This window comes from Lissotriton vulgaris, chromosome 6 (genome assembly GCF_964263255.1).
Source record: "Lissotriton vulgaris chromosome 6, aLisVul1.2, whole genome shotgun sequence".
Taxonomy (NCBI): Eukaryota; Metazoa; Chordata; class Amphibia; order Caudata; family Salamandridae; genus Lissotriton; species Lissotriton vulgaris.
Window position 1 is genome coordinate 1,880,129,121 of NC_141694.1, and position 19,140 is coordinate 1,880,148,260.

Consider the following 19,140-nt stretch of genomic DNA (forward strand, 5'->3'; position numbering starts at 1 on the left):
AGTTCAGTAAGCTCCCAAATGGATATACTGTGTTCTCTCTTAATTCACCAAAAGTAGGAAAGGCGTCCCCACTCCACCGGCAGTGACGCTCTGATTTAAGCGCCACCTGGCGCAATTTCCCCGCAGACGGCTTCCTGACGCAAAGTCCTCTAAGAATTGTGGTCCCCTGCGCCTCAAGCTCTCCCCCACACAGCGACCACACTGGTGTTCCTGAGGTGCGACGGCGGGAGCAGAGCGAGCGCGGCAGGCAGGATGGCGGTGCCGGCAAAGGAGATAGCGGGCACAAGTTCGGTAAGCTCCCAAATGGATATCCTGTGTTCTCTCTTAGTTCACCAAAAGTAGTATGCAAATAACTCAATTGACATTGCACGCTATGTTACATCATACATAACAAAATCAGAAAAAACAGAGATGAAAGAAATGTGTCAAGAAAGTTCACAAGAGAAGACCCTTATCAAATAATTGTAGAGCTTTCTCTGTGGGAAAATACCTTCCCACAGAGGAAATGGATCCTATGAATGTTCGTATCACTTGTGTTCTCTCAGTTTATATTCAAAGTCACAAGGAATCATTTGGGTAAGTTTAGGTCCTGCTTGCACCCAAAATAGAGTGTTGAAAACATTAGAATGCATTGAATACTTAGCAGTGAAAGTACCAGGAGGTACAGAAATTCTTAAAAAATAATATGTTGGATACATACTATCCCAAAAGGAGCCTGCATCTGGAAGACCTATGTTTGTATGAAATACTTGAACAATACAGCTTTATTTTTTTTACACCAAATATAAAGAAAGGAAAATATGCAGTAATTAGATGTGATGGTTGTTCAGTAAAACATGCCAAAGAAAATCGTATTAACCACAGAAAACTCAGTTGCGAAATTCCAGATAATAGAGAATTTTTCTATTGAGCACTTCTGCAACAGTTGAAGCCATGGTGTACGTAAACTAAATTACTTGGCTATTTTGACTGCTATGAAGATTGTTTTAATGCATGTAAAGATAGCATTCATTGTACATTTTTCCCTACATACCTCACATTTTAAATGATGAAATTGAACAAGAAAAGACTATTGCAGCTGAAATAGCTAACAACAGCTCTCAAGATAGTCAAGTTTGTGGTCCATCTAGTCAAGATCCACTGGGACAACCAATAATCAAAAATGAAGCCACAATAGCTATTAATGAAGTAGAAATTGCACAGCAGCAAGCACAATAGGAGAATTCTATGTTTGAAAACTTAGAAGAACAACTAAATGTTGAACAGAAAGAAATATATCTACAAGTGACAGAAAAGATGCAACATGGTTAGTTGCATTTTTTGGTGCCGAGATTGACTGGAGCCAATTCGCCTGCCCGCCTGATGCCGACAGGTGAGCTAAAGGAGTTTGGCACCATTTGCAGGGCTTCCGCCAATGCCCCTTGTTTCTCCCTTGTGCGGCCAAGGAGCTAAGGCGTTGAGGTCCCGGCTGGAGCCCGACTGCAGTGCGGAGATAGATTGGACCCGACTCGATTGCCCACCTGGTGCCAACTGGTGAGCTGAAGGCATTGGCTCTTTCTGGTTCCCTGGTTCCCTCAACTTGGAGAGGAGATCCCTACGGGAATCAGAAACAATCTGGAGACAGCACCCCTCTGCTACGCATCTAAATCTTCTCCACCAGGCGAGAAACTCCTACAACAAGCACATCCTGAATTCAAAAAAAGAATTCTTCAGATCGGAACTGAGGAATGCCAAGACAATTCTCTGCAAGCTCTTTGACCACCAATCAAACAAACTGGCTAAAGCACCAAAATAATCTCCTAAGTCTCTAATATCTTCAGAAGAATTCTCCTCTTTCTTCGCTGATAAAATCATAGCATTAGGAATTGAACTCAGTATCACAGCTTACTCTCAACCCCTTTCAGACCTGCCCCCTCTCCATCTCTAAAATCCTCTCTACCTTCAACCCAAATACCCACTTTAATGACCAGCTACCATCCAACTGCCTCACTGCTGCCTCTTAATCCATTGTTCCTTGCTGGACTGCAATAATCAATGCCTCTCTCCAGCAGGGATCGATTCCGGACCCCTTGAAAGCCGGCCAAGTCCTCCCTATTTAAAAAAAAACATTGCTGGTTCCAGCCTCCCCGACAATTTCAGACCTCTCTCCAATATCCCTCTGTTAGCCAAAGTATTAGAGAAGTGTGTACAACAGCAGCTAAGTCAGCACATCAACAACTTCTACCTACATGATGACTTCCAATCTGGATTCAGACCGGGGTACAGCACTGAAACTACTATGCTCCACATCGTGGAGGACGCCCTCCAAGCTCTAGAAAAAGGCTTAACCTGCCTTCTAATCCTCTTAGATCTATCCTACAGCTTAGATACAGTCAACCATGAAAAACTACTCAAACAACTCAAACTAAGGATAGGTTTGGATGGTGTTGTCCTAGAATGGTTCAGTTCTTTCCTCCACAACCGATCTCAGAGATTCCTCATTAACGGCAAACTAGCAGCTCCCAGCCCCGTCACGGTTGGAGTCCCCCAAGGTTCAACCATGTCCTCCACCCTCCTGAATCTTTACTCAGAGCCACTCACTCAAGTTCTTCGTACCACCAGCATCTCCTACCATATGTATGCAGACAACACCCAAATATACATCAATATTGGATCACTCGAGGAGATACTCTCCCTGAACGAGACCCTAAAACTAACTGCTCAATGGCTAGCTGCTAACCAACTCAAACTCAATGCATGCAAAGAAAACTGAGTTTCTCCTAATCTTCCCTTCAAAAGCTAACCCGGATATTCAGATGAGGATCAAGGCCATCACAGCCTTAAACTGCCCGCCGACCACTGTGGACTCTCTAGGCATAATCCTCCACTGTAACCTGAACATGGAAGACCATTTTAAATTGATGGCTAAAGCAGACAGATTCCACCTGAGCTACCTGTGGAAGCTGAAACCTTTAATCGATGCTCCTGACTAAAAAATGGCAGTCCAGCACTAGTCATCTCTAGACTGGAACATGGAAGTTCCACCCTCATAGGATTACCCAAGATCTCCTTGGCACCTCTAAAAGCCTGCTTCAACGCGGCCCCCAGACTATTCACCACCACTATGAAATTCGACCACATCTCTCCAAATATGAAAGTGCTGAACTGGCTCCCTCTAGAGGCCAGAATACAGCTGAAACTGGCAAACATTACAGACAAGGCTCTATACGCAAACTCAAAAACAACAGGTGATAGACAGAATGCAGAACAATGTCATACATTCACCCCAGTACAGAGATCTGGGCCTAAATCCATCGTTTTTTTGCTCACCGTGCCATTCCAGTTTGAACCCAGCGATATGCAAATCAGTCTTGACCCTGTGCCCCATGTGAACAGTCCAGCCCAAACTGCCAAGCCAGGTCCTCCCTGGACTGGAAACAAGCATCTAAGAACCGGTTTCGGGCTTTTAGCCCTCATCAGCCTGGATAGCTTGTTTCCAGTGGCATGGAGAGCACGGGACTCACGTCTGAACATACCCGTCCCACTCTGGGTGACAAATACAAAAACAACAGGTGATGGACAGAATGCAGAACAATGTCATACATTCACCCCAGTACAGAGATCTGGGCCTAAATCCATCGTTTTTTTGCTCGCCATTCCATTTATACGCAAACTCCCCTGCTTATGTGGCACAGAACCTAGTGGTAGCTGGATGAAGCATGAACTCCTGGTCCTCTAGAAACCTCTTGCTCCCACCTGCCCATTTTCAGAAAAAAGAACGGACAATAGGGCCTTCTCTAGGACAGCACCAAGAATCTGAAACTCTGTCCCACCCACCATCAGAAGAATCACTTCTCCAGCATGTTTCAAGAAGGAGGCCAAAACTTTCCTCATGGGTAAATTCCTTGTCTATGGCCTGCCTTCAACCACCATAGTGTGCTTGGCGAATCTAAGACTTGCTTCTCCTCAGATCACCAATTCACCCCGCCGAGAAAATGTTGGGCTTTTTTTTAACTGATTCTAACTATAACTGTAATCATACACTTGTGTCCCCTTTTTCCCCTGTGTTCCCAGCAACCCTGCCCCTCGCCAACCTTTTTGTATATTTCTGGACTTTAGACTTTTTGTTTGTTCACCTCTGTAATCCGTGTAATGCTCTCTGATGCCCTCACGGGTCAAGTTTGCACTCTATAAAACACTAAAATAAATAAATAAAATTGATAAATGTCTATGCTCATCATTTAAACCTACTCTTATGTACATCACTGGTCAAGCTGGAACAGGTAAAAGTTTTGACCAGTTATCTACAAAAAACTACAGATTGACATGTATCTTGGCTTGTAACAGGTCCGACAGAATTAGCAATGCACAATATTAAAGGAATTACTTTACATATATTACTTATGCTACCAGTTGAACTTGATAATACATTGCAACATCAGAAGCTGTCTGGAGATGCTTCTTATGAAGTGTCAAGAGTACTGAAGAAAATGAAACTTTTAATCATTGATGAGTTGAGAATGGGCCTAAACTTAATGCTTGCCTTTGTACACATGAGAATGCCACAAGTTTTTAAAATAGATTACAATGTTCTGTTTGGAGGAAAACATTCAATTGTATTTGGAGATCTACTACAACTAACTCCTGTAAAAGGACAACCAGTTTATAAAACACTAGGAAATCTTTGGAAAGTATTGGAAATGTGAACATGTGGTTACATTTTGAATATAAAGAACTTATAAAGAATATGCGACAAGCAAGTGACGAAGATTATGGAAGGATTCCCAAAGATATAAGAATTGGTGTACTAATGAAACATGGCAAACAAGCTTTAGAAAGTTGGCTACTAAGGAACTTGTTTTCAACTGAAAATACCGCAGCTGAACTAATGTACAAGAAGATTGGAGAAAAGAAGTCTATAGTTTGTTTAATGTCTACACTGAACTGCAAGAGTATTGTACATTTAATCAAGAGCTTCTGAAAGTTGAAAAATAAGAAATAGTTTTTATTAAATACATTTTTTATCAAGCAGAGCATCAAGAGCACAACAATCACATGTGAAATACAATAACAGGGATCGTTCATAAGTTAACATTTAAGTAGGATCAAATTAATTACTTAAATATTAATAAAAAGCAGAGAAGCCAACTGAGATAAATCAATCATATTTAGCTACTGAAGTATTTTATGAGCTAAAGTGAGTATGTGTAGAGAAGCCAGAAAAAAACTCTGTACTAATGTGCTTGTGCTGAAGATCTTTATTCAACCAGAGAACCCTTCCAAACTCTGTTTGTAGTATAATACTCTAAATGTTTCAAAAAACTTCCAATTCTCACTGAGCTTTTTAGAAGTGCCCACTCGCAGTGCATAGGCTTTCTTGAAAGCCCTCATCCATTTCATTTTATTGAACCATTTGCTATATATGGGACCCTCCCTTGACTTCCAATTCTGAAGAATTAGAGAGCGGGCTATTAAGGAGGCGATGGAAAGAAAAATCTCTACAGTCTTCCTCCAATTAGTCCGATCTTTGATAATTCCAAACAGGGCCACCATGGCCTCTGGCAATATCCTTTTCTTAATTGCTCTGTTTAAGGCCCAAATAGTCTTCTCCCTAAAAGGCCTATTCTAGTACATGTAAAAAGAAAATGGAGAAAGTCACCTTCACCTTCTGCCTGGCAGCAAAAACATTGGTTTTAGACTTCCAGATATTTTTTATTTAGTGCTTTCAGTGTAAAGCCAGCCACCAAGATAGGAGAGCCATTTGTTTGAAATTTGCTGCTCTAAGAGCCTTGCTTCCTAGCAAACATATGACTTCCCATTCTTGATCGGAGAAGGTAGATTGTGTCTCCCGCGTCACCCTTTCAAGATGGCTCTCCATCAATTAGGATTGACCCTGGTTAAGCAGCAGACAAAACCAATTCCCCACCCCACTTAACTGAGCTCTGAATATGGCTGTCGCCACTTTGGATTTGTGCTCCAAAAGAAAAATTTGGTTAATTCAAAAAATGAACAATAGTACTCAAAAAAAAGCAGAATGTCTCTGATTCTCATTTCTCAATAGCACATCTTGCTGGGTGATTGCCCTGTCTTGGATTACGAAGTGTTTTAACTCTTCTTAACCACAAACCTTCCAGTTTTTTAAGTGATGAGATTAGATTTGGAGATTGAGGTTTTTATATTCCCCCAATTTTAAATAATGGAACCCAGAGGAGCCTGTTCCCTTAAAAAAGAATTGAAGTCTGTTGGAGTAATCTTTTAATGTCTTATATCTTATTTTTTCAGTAGTGTGGATATTTTTAGAAATATCGGAATCTGAGACCCGGATTCCTGCACCATTTTCTCCCCAAAAAGTTATCTTTAAACGTTCATGCGGTAAGGCCAGTCCACCCTGTTCAATAGCTAATTGTAAAGAAGCGAGCTTAACCCAAAATGTATTCTTTCCCCAAACAAACGGTCTAAACATGGTTTACAATTCTTTAAAATAATAAATATTAATTTAAATTGGTAAATTAATAAACAGAAAGACAAGTAACTGGAGAATGGACATCTTTATAAGAGAAACGCATCCTATCAAGGTTAAAGGAAGTAACAACCACCTGTCCAACAATCTCTTTTTGTTACCCTGCATTTTTTGATAGTTCAACTTAATAATTGTTGGTATTGAACAGAGACATATATCCCTAAATATTGTATGGGGTCGGGTTTTGCTGCTTGTATCTTAAGATTGGCTGAGAGAAAACTTGTCTCAGTATTTAATATGAGAATTTCGGTTTTATTTTGATTCATTTTATAGCCCCTAATTAACTTAAACTCATTAAATTCCCTCATAGCCAACTCCAAATTCTGGCTATTGAGTTTCAAGTATAAAATGATGTTGTCCGCACATAGCTTTAGCTTGGCTATACCCAAGAGTGGGGAATTCATTGCATCATTTTCACGTATAAGGATGGCTAATGGTTCTATAAAAAAAGTAAACAGTAAAGGAGAAAGCAGACACCCCTGTCTTGTCCGCACTATTCTTTTTACTGTACCCACCCATTTTGCATTAATTGCCACCTGAGCCTGTGCCCCCTGATTGATATTTTGAATCATTAGAATGATCTGGGGAGGGATACCAAAACTATCAAGAGCTAAAAACAAAGTATTCAAATTAACCAGGACAAAAGCTTTTTGCATCAACCATCATTATACAAGCTGGGGGTAAGTTAATATTACAATAATCCAACTCCTGTATTAAAAAGTCGGTATTTGCAGCTATTGATCTACCAGCTATAAACCAAGTCTGATCTTTATGGAATATTTCCTGAGCAGCGGGTGAAAAGCACTGCACCCAGATCTTCATTAAAATCTTATAGTTGGGGTTGAGGAGGTTAATACGTCTATAATAATTTATATCTTTTTTTCACAAAACTGACAACTGTTACCACTTTAAAGGGCAAGGACACCGGCCCCCCATTTTTAAGATAATTAAAAAGTTTAGTCAAGGGAGGAGTTATTTCTTTTGCGAATAGCTTGTAAAATTCTATTGGGAGTTCTATTGGTTATGCTTGGAGTATTAGAAGATGAAGGAATCCAGATTGAAAACTAATTTGGACAATTTCACAAATAGGATCATAAATGTGAACAGCGTTCATTAACTTCATGCACTGAAGTCGACACAGAATGATTCATATACATAAACATTCCATACTGCAAATCTGTAGCTTTTAACAAATTAGGAAAAGCAGCAAATCATGAAATAAAAAAGTTCCCATTGTAAATCAGAGATATTATCTACATTACACATAGAAAGATATGGAAAATATTTGTTTTTAATGCTACAACGTTGCAGAGCAAATGGAAGAAAATTAGAAACCAGAATGAAACATTTTGTTGCCAGTCACATATCTGTTTCTGGCAGAACTTTTACAACAGTGGATATTCTTTTCTATGCTGGATCTACTACAACATCTGGACACTATACTGTGTAATAAAGGATGGACACATTGCAATGATGCACACTAAGAAATATATCCCAGATTGCCTTACCAATGTTCAAATCCATATTTGATACTTTTTGTAGCCAAAGTTTTGATTCGATCATTCAGCCTAATGGGAAGATGTAGAATGCGTTAACTAATTCATATTGGGTATTTTGCAAACCAAAGTATTGAATACATTTTTCGGCCTATTGGGAATATGTGAACAGATAGTAGAGAGCACTGGAAAAAAATGTTTATTATAACTAGTGTTGGGACTAATATTTGTACTTATTGGTATTGCAATAAGAAACATTGAGTTCAAATGCAAATAGTTTACATATATATTGTAGGAGTTGTATTCATGGACGTTATAGTTAGAAATTAGCAGTTAAAAAACCTTAGTAATTCACTGAAAAAAACACAGGTTTCAGGGATGGTGTAGTTAGTTTGACTATTCACTTGTTCAAAACCAGAGCAATTCGGCCGTTATAGTTAGTTGACATCACTGATGATATCTCAAATGACATCACTCATGACATCACTCATGATATCATCCATGTGAAAATCTGATGCACATACTGATGCTCTAATATAAACTTTGATACACCCATTCTAAAATGCTGACTACTATTTCTGAAACCATACACGGAAGAATGCCATATACTACATAGCACTCACTATTTCCAAGTTCTACACACACATCCAGTCACTTATACATGTAGTTACTCATCAATAACGGACTATAATATGCACTCATACATCTATACATGCATCATCCATAGAGTTACTCAAACACCTAGTTAGTAATGCAAATAATCAATCACATACCCATTTAATCATGTAAACAGTTATACAGGGAAACATCCTTTACAATGCCACTTTTACAACGCACTACCATTACGACACAACTTTTACAACGCAAGTCATTACAATGAATTGTGCTGGAGGGCGCAATAGGATAGGGAATAGTTTAATTACTATCCAACACCTTCCCTACTATCCAAGTTCAAGTTTATTGTTTGATTAGTTAAAATCATTACAAAGACCCCCTAGAAAAATAGAATACATCTGCACATGTGACTAAGAATATCATGCAATGAAAAGAGTCAAAATGCATCACTATTTATTCTTCCAAAAATTACAAGTTTTTAAAATCCAATTGTTACAAATACTAATGTAACAGTGTTAAAACTCAAATAATAAAACTTTAAAAAAAATGTTTTTTTTTAAATATCCAACCCCATTGAAAAGGATGTGGGGCGATTTTACATGGATTTATATTTGGTCATTCATCAGCTTGCAATAGGAAACTGTTGTCGAGTTTCATGAATTTGACTCCTCAGCAAGCTAGGATGTACGACGAGTCCTACAACCAGCGTGTAACGGTTTGCCTGCTCGACCGGATGTTCAGATAGTTAAAAATATCTTTCAGATAGTGTCTCCTTTGGTTTAGGAAGGCTGGACAGGCACATGGCAAGTGGATTAGGGTTTCTTTTTTAAATCCACATAATCAACAGGATTCTGAATTAAAAGCTGGTTTCCATAAGGGGTATAGGTCTTTGGAGTCTTGCACGCCCATTCTAAATTTAAAAAAACACGTTTTTAGGTAAGAGCTGAAATGGGCAGATAAGTAAGCTTGTGACTTTGAGACCCTGTATGAGTTTATGACTGTCCATCCATGCTGCCTCTTGGTGAGCGCCGTTTTATCCTCCAGTAGAGATTTCTTTTTTGCCGCAACATTTACTTTTTTATTAAAGGCTCCTCTATCCATCACATTGTCCCATGCTGGTTCAAGTTCCATCTCAACCAGAGAGGTACTCAGGAAACTACCCCAGGAGTTTGGAGTTTCCTGCTCCCTGTGGGACTTAATTTCGTTCCAGCATAGGCTGTTTAGCGTGCCCGAGTCAGAGGAACAGAGAGTATGGCAACATTTTATAAAGTTACTTATTCCCCTGAATTTCTGATGCTGGAGACCAAATTCCAGTCGAACCTGTGCAGGCTAAGCACATTTCCGCAGATCAAAAACAGCTTTTTAGATTTTTTACTGTAACTATTCTGTAGGTGCGAGTCTTTGCCACACCAAGGGACCATGCCGTAGGACAAACTAGGTTGGATTTGGGCAGCAATTACTTTTAGCAAGTGGGAATAGTTCGGGCAGTCCAATTTTTTCCGTAGTAATCTATAGGTGTAAATCAGTGATTGGGCCTTAGCTTTGAGCCCCAGTTTATGTTCTTTGTGAATTGTAACCTGCCCGATTGTTACGCCCAAATATTTATATGAACTTTTTTCATCAACGTTAGCCCCGTTGACCATCCATTTGAACTTTAATGGAAAGGGGCGACCAACTCGGTCCCCCCGAACGTATGGCCGAGTGCCTCGATCCCCCCGGGAAGCCATTTTTGGGCGGGAGGCGCGCCTCAGCTGGTATGCCCGAAGCGGCGTAGCTGGGGCGCGCTCGTTCCCGCCCTAGAGTGGGCTGGCCTAGACACCGACGCAGCCAGCCACGCCCTCGGGGCAGGCAGGGGCGGGTATACGCCCGCCCTGAAGACGGATAAAAAGGGACGCAAGACCAGAAGACATCCTCTTGTTCTTGTGCTCTGAAGCTGCACCTCCTCGCTGCACGTGAGCTCGGGACAGAACAAAGAGCCAATTTTGAGCGTTTTAATCTTTCTTTTGTCTTCTAGATATTTCGTCTGAAAGATGCCCAAGAAAGGCGCCAAGAGAATGTCGACTGACCAGATGGTTCGGGCCCTCATGAAGGAAATGTCCGAAATAAAGAAACAGTTGGCGGGGCGAGACGGCGAGGAGGGATCGGGGCGTCCACCGGCCGGAGGGAGGCCTAAGAGGCCGAGAAGGGGGCCGGTCGGGGGAGACGTCCCGGTTCCCTGTTCCCCGCTCGAACCGCCAGCCCCGGTACCGGCCCCGGTACCGCAGGAAGGGAACCCGATCCCGGTCGTAGTCACCCCGACATCTGCTGAGGGTATGCCTCCCGAGTTGGCGGCACAGCTAGCAGCGTGGTTGGGGGACAGTACAGAGGGCGCCACGGCTGCCGAAGCGCAAGCACTCATGAAACAGTTGCGCGAGAAACGTGATGCAGCCAAGGTGCCCGCGCCGGATGCGGTGATAGACAAGCCACGAGGGGCGGAAGTAGTGTCCGGTGCAGGTAAGCGGCCATTGCCGATCGCAAGGGATGAGTCAACACCCTCTCGTAGAGAAAAATTGGGGCAACATGTTCCTTTGCCAATAAAGGAAAAGATTTGGGCGGGGGAATACGTAAACATTTTCTCCCTGCTCGTTGATCACTATGAGGTCGAAACTGTTAAGGGTCAAAAGGATCTGATGCATCCGAGTGTTTGGCGCGCCAAAATGGCCGCCTTTAAAGTGAATGAGAATATTGGTAACTGGGGTAATGCTTGGGGAATTTTTACGTCAATTTTGGGGGAACGTAGGCCTGAATTGCTCCCTGAATTTCCAGTATATCAGTCACGAATTATGGGGTACTCGACATCGCACCAAGGTAACCAATGGTTCTGTTATGACAACCTTTTCAGGAAAGCGATGGAGCATAACAAAAGTTTAACCTGGGACTGTTACGATTCTTTGACATGGAATAAAATGAAAGACTCGGGGATGTTGAAGGTGCCGTTGGTGGGGAGTGCTGTTGGTGAGTCCTCCCGCCAAAATGGGGGGACGCCCTTTCGGTCGGGTACGGGTACAGACGATTACCCGAGACCCGCCGGCAATACAGGGAAGAGGGGTTTCTGTTTCAATTTCAACAGAAGTAAATGTACTAGGCCCCCGGGATCTTGTAAATTCAAACACGAATGTAGTGGTTGTGGGGCACCCCATCCTGAGTCCTTGTGCAGAGCCAAATCGGGTGAAAATGGGGGTAGAGGAGGCGCCAAACAGGTCTAATATAGTCCGAGGGGCGCCTTTACCAACCCCGATTGATACCCTGGCGATGATTCCCTGGCTCAGCGAATACCCAGATCGTACTTCTGCTGGGGTGCTGCGAAACGGTTTTTCATATGGTTTCCGCATCCCGGTGGGGAACTTTCAGGGTGTCGGGACGTGCAAAAATCAACTTTCCGTCTTGCAGCATACGACTGTAGTACAGGATAAGATCCGGAAAGAGGTTACCCGAGGTCGGGTTGCCGGCCCGTTTCGTGTTCCCCCGGTACCGAATTTTGTTTGTTCTCCTTTAGGGGTGGTCCCCAAGAAGGACCCGGGTGAGTTTCGATTGATTCACAATTTATCAGCTCCTCATGGCCTTTCTGTAAACGATGCAATTGATCCAGAAATGTGTTCGGTGCGGTACGCATCATTCGATGAGGCCGTAGCCATTTTGAATCGCCTGGGGCCCGGGACGCTGATGGCGAAATCAGATATCGAGTCAGCGTTCCGTTTGCTCCCGGTATACCCGGAAGACCAACGTCTTTTGGGATTCATGTTTCAAGGTTTGTATTACATGGATAGGTGTATGCCGATGGGGTGCTCTATATCTTGTGCATATTTCGAGAAATTCAGTAGTTTTCTACAATGGGTTTACACGAAGAAAACGGGTTTTCAAAATGTGATGCATTACCTTGATGACTTTCTGTTCCTTGGGGCCGCTGGGGATGATGAATGTGCCCGGGCCTTGACTGAATTTTGTGTTTTAATGAATCAATTTGGCGTGCCATTGGCACCAGGTAAAACTGTGGGTCCCACGACTTGCCTCGAGTTTCTCGGGATCGAGTTGGACTCTAGTGAGGGTTGTTTTCGTTTACCAGCTCCCAAAGTGTCGAAATTCAGGACAGCCCTGCAAATGTGTATTACTGCATCTAAAGTTACGCTGCATCAATTGCAGCAATTGGTGGGGAAGTTGAATTTTGCCTTAAGGGTGATCCCGATGGCCCGCCCCTTCTCCCGTTCGATTGCACAGGCGATGGTCGGCCTAAAAGAAGGTCATCATCGCACGAGGTTATCGGCCGAGGTCCGCCAAGACATGCGTATTTGGTTAGCATTTTTGGCGGATTTCAATGGTCGAGTCGTCTGGAACAAACCGGCCTTGTCCTGTGAAGAGCTTGGTCTATGGACGGATTCAGCGGGAAGCATGGGTTTCGGCGCCATCTTCGGCACAAAATGGTCGGTACAAAAGTGGCCAACATGGTGGCACAAAGAGGGGCTGACGAGTAATATTGCTTTCCTTGAACTGTTTCCCATTTTGGTGGCCCTCAGAACCTGGCCCGATGGATTCAAAAATCACTCTGTCATATTTTGGTCTGACAATATGACCGTTGTAGAATGCATCAATAGTCAGGCAGCACGTTGTAAAATGATTTTAAGGCTGCTTAAAGAAATTGTCTTACTGTGTATGCAACTGAACGTGGTATTCAGAGCAAAACATGTCCCAGGGGTGATGAATCAGGCTGCTGATGCACTGTCTCGTTTTCAAATGCAGGCTTTCTCGGGTTTCCTTCCCTCAGCGGACCCAGAGCCAGCACCCTTTCCCGAAGCTCTCTGGTCTCTCGGTGCCCCGAACTTCGTTACCTCGTGGGAGAGAGTCTAGCACCAAGGACGAGGAAGGCATACGAAGGGGCGTTTCGGGCTTATTTAGCCTTTTTGGGGACTGAGAGAGGGGGACTTTGGGGGCATGAGGATTGGGTAGTACATTTTCTGATGTCCTTGCGTAAGGCTGGGAAGTCGGTGGCTACAGCCCAGAGGCATCGTGCTGCCATCTCCTTTGTTGCCAGGGCTCATAATATCCAGGACCCGACAGCGTCTTTCGTGGTACAGAAAGCGCTGCGTGGGTGGCAACGCCTTGAGGGTCGCAGAGTAGATGAGAGGCGCCCGATAGGTCTGGATAGGTTGTCCCAGTTGCTGGCCACACTCCCCGCCATATGCTCGTCTCAGTTCGAGGCCTGTTTGTTCCGAGCTGCTTTTACGCTTGCATTTCACGGGGCTATGAGGATAAGTGAGCTGGTAGCAAGGAGCAAGCGGGATGTGGCGGGGGGTTTGTGCCGGGAACACGTTCAGATCAGGGGTGAGACTATGACTGTATCCTTTGTCAAGTCAAAAACCGATCAAAGTGGGGTGGGAGACTGCATAGTCATTCGCAGGATTCCAGGGTCTTCCATGTGTCCGGTGAGGTGTTTAGAAGATTACCTAGCACGAAGGGTGGCATCATGGGGGGGGACATTGTTGAGACACGCGGACGCCACCCCACTGACGAAGTTTCAGTTTCAGCGGGTGCTCGCGATGTCGATCACCGCAGCGGGCTTGGACCCGGGTGAGTTTGGGACCCATTCCTTTCGGATAGGGGCTGCCACTGAAGCTACAGCCAGGGGTCTTAATGTGGAACAAGTAAAACGAGTGGGGCGTTGGTCCTCCAATTGTTATAAGAGGTATGTGCGGTTGCACATGTTGTGAAGCTGTAATAATGTACTCACGCTTCTTGTCTTTTGTTTGGTTTTCAGTTACGCAAGCCTTCGAGGCGGGGCGGACTATGCAGTCGACCCAACACCAGGCCAGCGGTCAGACATCACCGGCTGTGAGAAAGGAGGTGTGGGTCGTGGGCCACTCATACGTGAGGCGTGCCGCAGACGTATTCGAAGCAGGTGACATGATTCACGTAGCTGGGGAATACGGGTACAGAATGTCCTTCTACGGAAGGGGCGGTCTCTGTATTGGCCAGTTTCAGGCATTCTTTGAGGGTTTGTTAGGGCGGATGAGGTCACCGCCGTCTATAGTCATAGTACATTTAGGGGGCAATGATTTGGTCACCACCGGTAGACGACTTCTCCTGGAGGCAATGCTTTCCACTGTAAGTTGGTTGGCGAGGAAAGTTCCGGGGTGCATAATTGCGTGGTCTCATATGATCCCACGAAAAGTGTGGCGGGGGGCTATTTCGATCCCTGCTTTGAACCATTCTGTTAGAAAACTTAATAACAAAATGAGTAGGTTGTTTCGTTCCAGGACATTGCATTCTATCTCGCACGGTTGTATTAATGAGGACAGTATGTATCTGGGGGATGGTGTGCATTTGTCTCGGGTGGGAAATGAGTTACTCATAGGAGACTTCTTAGCATGGTTAAAAACGTTGGAACATGACCTTTAGCTAGGAGTTTTGTGGGGGGCCCGGATAGCCGGTCAACTATCCGGGCCTGTGGCGGTAAGGTCATGATCGGTGAGCACTAATTAGTAGATCCCTATGAGTGGGCGTCACCCAACACGGATGGGAGCGCTCGGGAGAGGTGGCCATTGGCCCCTCAATGGGGAGGCGGTCCCTTCTAAGGATGGGTCGCCGGAAGTAAAGGAAAGGCGGTCAAGGCCCCTTCCTTTGTAGGAGGGGTTACAGCCCCCTCCTGGGGAATTTCCCGGGGCCAGTGACATCTGCGACGGCAGATGCGGTAAGTTGTGTGGGGTTGGGATAAGGTCTACGGTACCTTCTAGATACCTCACACGAGTATTCGAACGACCTTTAACTGGCGTCGAGTCTTTAGGTGCCCCCGTCAAGTCAAGGGAAATTGGTAATAGTTGCACTTGAGGTACGCCTCCGTGCTGTCGCCCAGCCCAAGTGGGAGGGGTAAGTCTGGTTAGGGATCTTGACACCGGTTATGACCTTGCCGTTGGCCCTTAAACGTTAGGTTGTACAATTTCAATATGTCAAGAAATGTTTTGTAAGATGCTAGTTCGGCTAGGAGAACCTCTGTATTAGAGAATCTGTTAAGGTTAGCCAAACATCGCAATATGGTAATGAAATTGTACATAACATGAAACGTTTAATGTTTTTAATTTTGTTTTAATAAATACGGCCGGGATGGTCACTCCATCCCACTTCCAAAAACTTCAAGAACTGTTTCCGGTTTCCCTCCTTTCGGGGATTGTGTTGAGAGGGGGTGGCGGGTATCTCGGCCATATTTTCTACTGTCAACCAAGCGGATGATTTTTTTTCTCCTTATTTAGCTCCAGCTGTTCCTTGTCCAAGTAGGAAACCAGATTTTTTATTGATCTCTGTAACCCCACTGGGGTTTGGCTCAGCAAGACTATGTCATCCGCGTATTTGAGGATTGCAACTGCAACTGGCTCATTAGCTAATTTCGGGGGGTGACAGTCTGATCTTTCTATGTATGGAGCTATGTCAGATAAATACAGATGTAAAAGGCTGGGGCCTGGAACACAGCCTTGATTCAGCCCGCTTTGAGTAACGACTTGCGTTGTAAAAGTTGCGTCGTAATGGCATGCGTTGTGATGACATACATCCTTTATACACACCAACTTCGTTATTTTTAGACATACCACATCACTTATTTACACAGATACTAACACATATTTACTGTCTTATACAATCACTGATAGAAGCAGACACTTATTTATACAATGCTTACACACCAATGAAAAGACTAATACAGACTTTCACACAGTTTAGTCACTAACCCATGCATTCAGTAATACATGTTCAATCACTCACTTATACAGTCAATCACGCACCTACGAAATTATTCCTTTAGGCACTTGTAAATGCATTCATTCTTCAATATACCTCCTTGGCATATAAATAAAAAACATATTTAAACTTCACAGAAGCACACATTCACTGGATAATGTCATGAGTGATGTAATTAGTGATGTCATTTGAGATGTTTCAGTGATGTCACTGACCATGTCATGAGCGATGTAATATGTGATATCATCAGCAGTGCATTGCGGGCGCGCCAGCTGTAGTTAGCTCAACTAACTATAACAGATGAATTTATCTGGCTTTATATGAGCCACATGTTCAATTAACTATAACGTCCCTGAAACCTTTGTTTTTCATAGTGAATTTAAAAGGTTTTCTAAATGCTAATTCCTATGACGTTTGTAAAACCTATGGTTTTTTCAGTGATTATATATATATATATATAAAACATATTTAAACTTTACAGAAACACACAGTCACTGAATGATGTCATTATTGATGCCATCAGTGATGTCATCAGTGATTTCATGAATGATGTCACTGACCATGTCATGAATAATGTAAGATGTGACGTCATCAGCAGTGCATTGCGTGGGCATGAGTTATAGTCAGGTGCACTAACTATAATGCTGGAATTTCTATGGTTTTTTACGAGTGAAATGTCCATCTAACTATAATATTCCTAAAACCCCATGGTTTTTTTTCTGTGAATGTCAAAGGTTTTTTTAAATGCTAATTTCTAACTATAAGGTTACTGAAACCTATGTTTTTTTCATTGAATTTCAAATGTTTTTTAAATGTTAATTTCTAACTATAATTTTCATTAAACCTATGGTTTGCTGAGTAGTTTTTTTTGGTGATACTTTGCAAGTTAAATATCCTAAAAATTGTTTTTATTTTTTGGGTTATTAAAATTATATAATGTCGCTCACCCATTGTGTACCCATCTCAGTGGCTGCATAGATTCAAGCTGCCATATTGGCAAAGTTGTGAAGGATGCACATTTGATTAGCAACAGTTGCATGGTGTGTGGCCCCGTGTAACGTCACATATGTATGTGGTCGCTCATGTTGCGTGTTTGGTGTGCGACAGGTGCATAGTGCCTGGCCCTGCGTAATGTCATATATGTATAGGTTCACGTCATGTGCGTGCTGTGTAAGCAACGTATGTGTAGTTACCTGCCCCGTGTAAATTAATGAGCATGTGCTGTTCCGCATGATGCATGACTCCTGCCGAAAAAAAATGATGTTGAAAACTATATTTATAGTAGTTAAATATGTATATTAGACCAAGAGATTATTTAAACTAATTATGAAAATGATATATTTCTAATTGCAATAAAGTTATATTACTGTGAAATATACTTCTGCGATACTGTGTCATGTGGGCGTTTGGTACGCGGCAAAAGCACGGTTCTCCTCCCAGCGTATCATAATGATTGTGTATGGTCGCGCTGGGTGCGTGACTCCCGCAAACAAAAATTTATGTTTCCATTCCAGAACTTGAAGGACCTCATCCATTTTTCTCATTCGTTGGAGCTTTCCTTTTTCTTCTAATATGGCTTATTCTACTCCTGTGATGGTTATTCCTTTGGAAGAAGAGGAAGAGATCATTCCATTAAGAAAAATAAAGGAAAGCAATGTCTGGAAATTCTCCTCAATTCCACCTGGAGAACAACAAATCAGTGCACTAAAAGTCACTTGCATGCTATGCTCAAAAGTACTGTGGAGGGGGAGTGACAAGAAGTACTCCTGCGGAACATCCAGCATGGTAAACAATCAATCAATCAGAGTACTTGTAAAGCGCGCTACATACCCGTGAATGTCCCAAGGCGCTGAGGGAAGAGGGGGTGCTGCTACTGCTCGAAGAGCCAGGTCTTGAGGAGTCTTCTGAAGGTGAGTAGGTCTTGGGTCTGCCGTATGTGGGTAGGGAGGGTGTTCCAGATCTTGGCGGCGAGGTAGGAGAAGGATCTGCCGCCAGACATTGTTCATTGGATGCGGAGAACAGTGTTGAGGCGAGGCTGGCGGAGCGAAGCTGGCGGGTGGGGGTGTGGAAGCTGAGTCTGATGTTCAGGTAAGCTGGTCCGGCGTTGTGGAGTGCTTTGTGTGCAAGGGTGAGGAGCTTGAAGGTGATCCTCTTGTCGACGGGGAGCCAGTGTAGGTCTCTCAGGTGGGGAGTGATGTGGCTGCGGCGGGGGACGTTGATGATCAGTCGGGCAGAGGTGTTTTTGATGCGTTGTAGTCGTCGTAGGTGTTTGGCTGTGATTCCTGCGTTGCCACAGTCCAGTCTGCTGCTGACGAGTGCCTGTGTCACTGTTCTTTTTGTTTCGGTCGGGATCCACTTTTAGATCCTGCGGAGCATGCAGAGGTTGTTGTAGCAGGAGGAGAAAACAGAGTTGACCTGCTTAGACATGGAGAGGGAGGAGTCGAGGATGAATCCTAGATTGCATGCATGGTCGGTGGGTGTTGGTGCTGTTCCCAGTGTGGTCGGCCACCAGGAGTTGTCCCAGGATGAGGGGGTGGGTCCGAGGATGAGGACCTCTGTCTTGTCCGAGCTCAGCTTCAGACGGCTGCTCCTCATTCAATCGGCAACAGCCTTCATTCCCTCATGGAGGTTGGTTTTGGCGGTGTGTGGGTCCTTTGTGAGGGAGAGGATGAGCTGGGTGTCATCAGCGTAGGAGAAGATGTTGAGGTCATGATGGCGGACCACTTGTGCGAGGGGGACCAATGTAGATGTTGAGCAGCATTGGACTGAGGG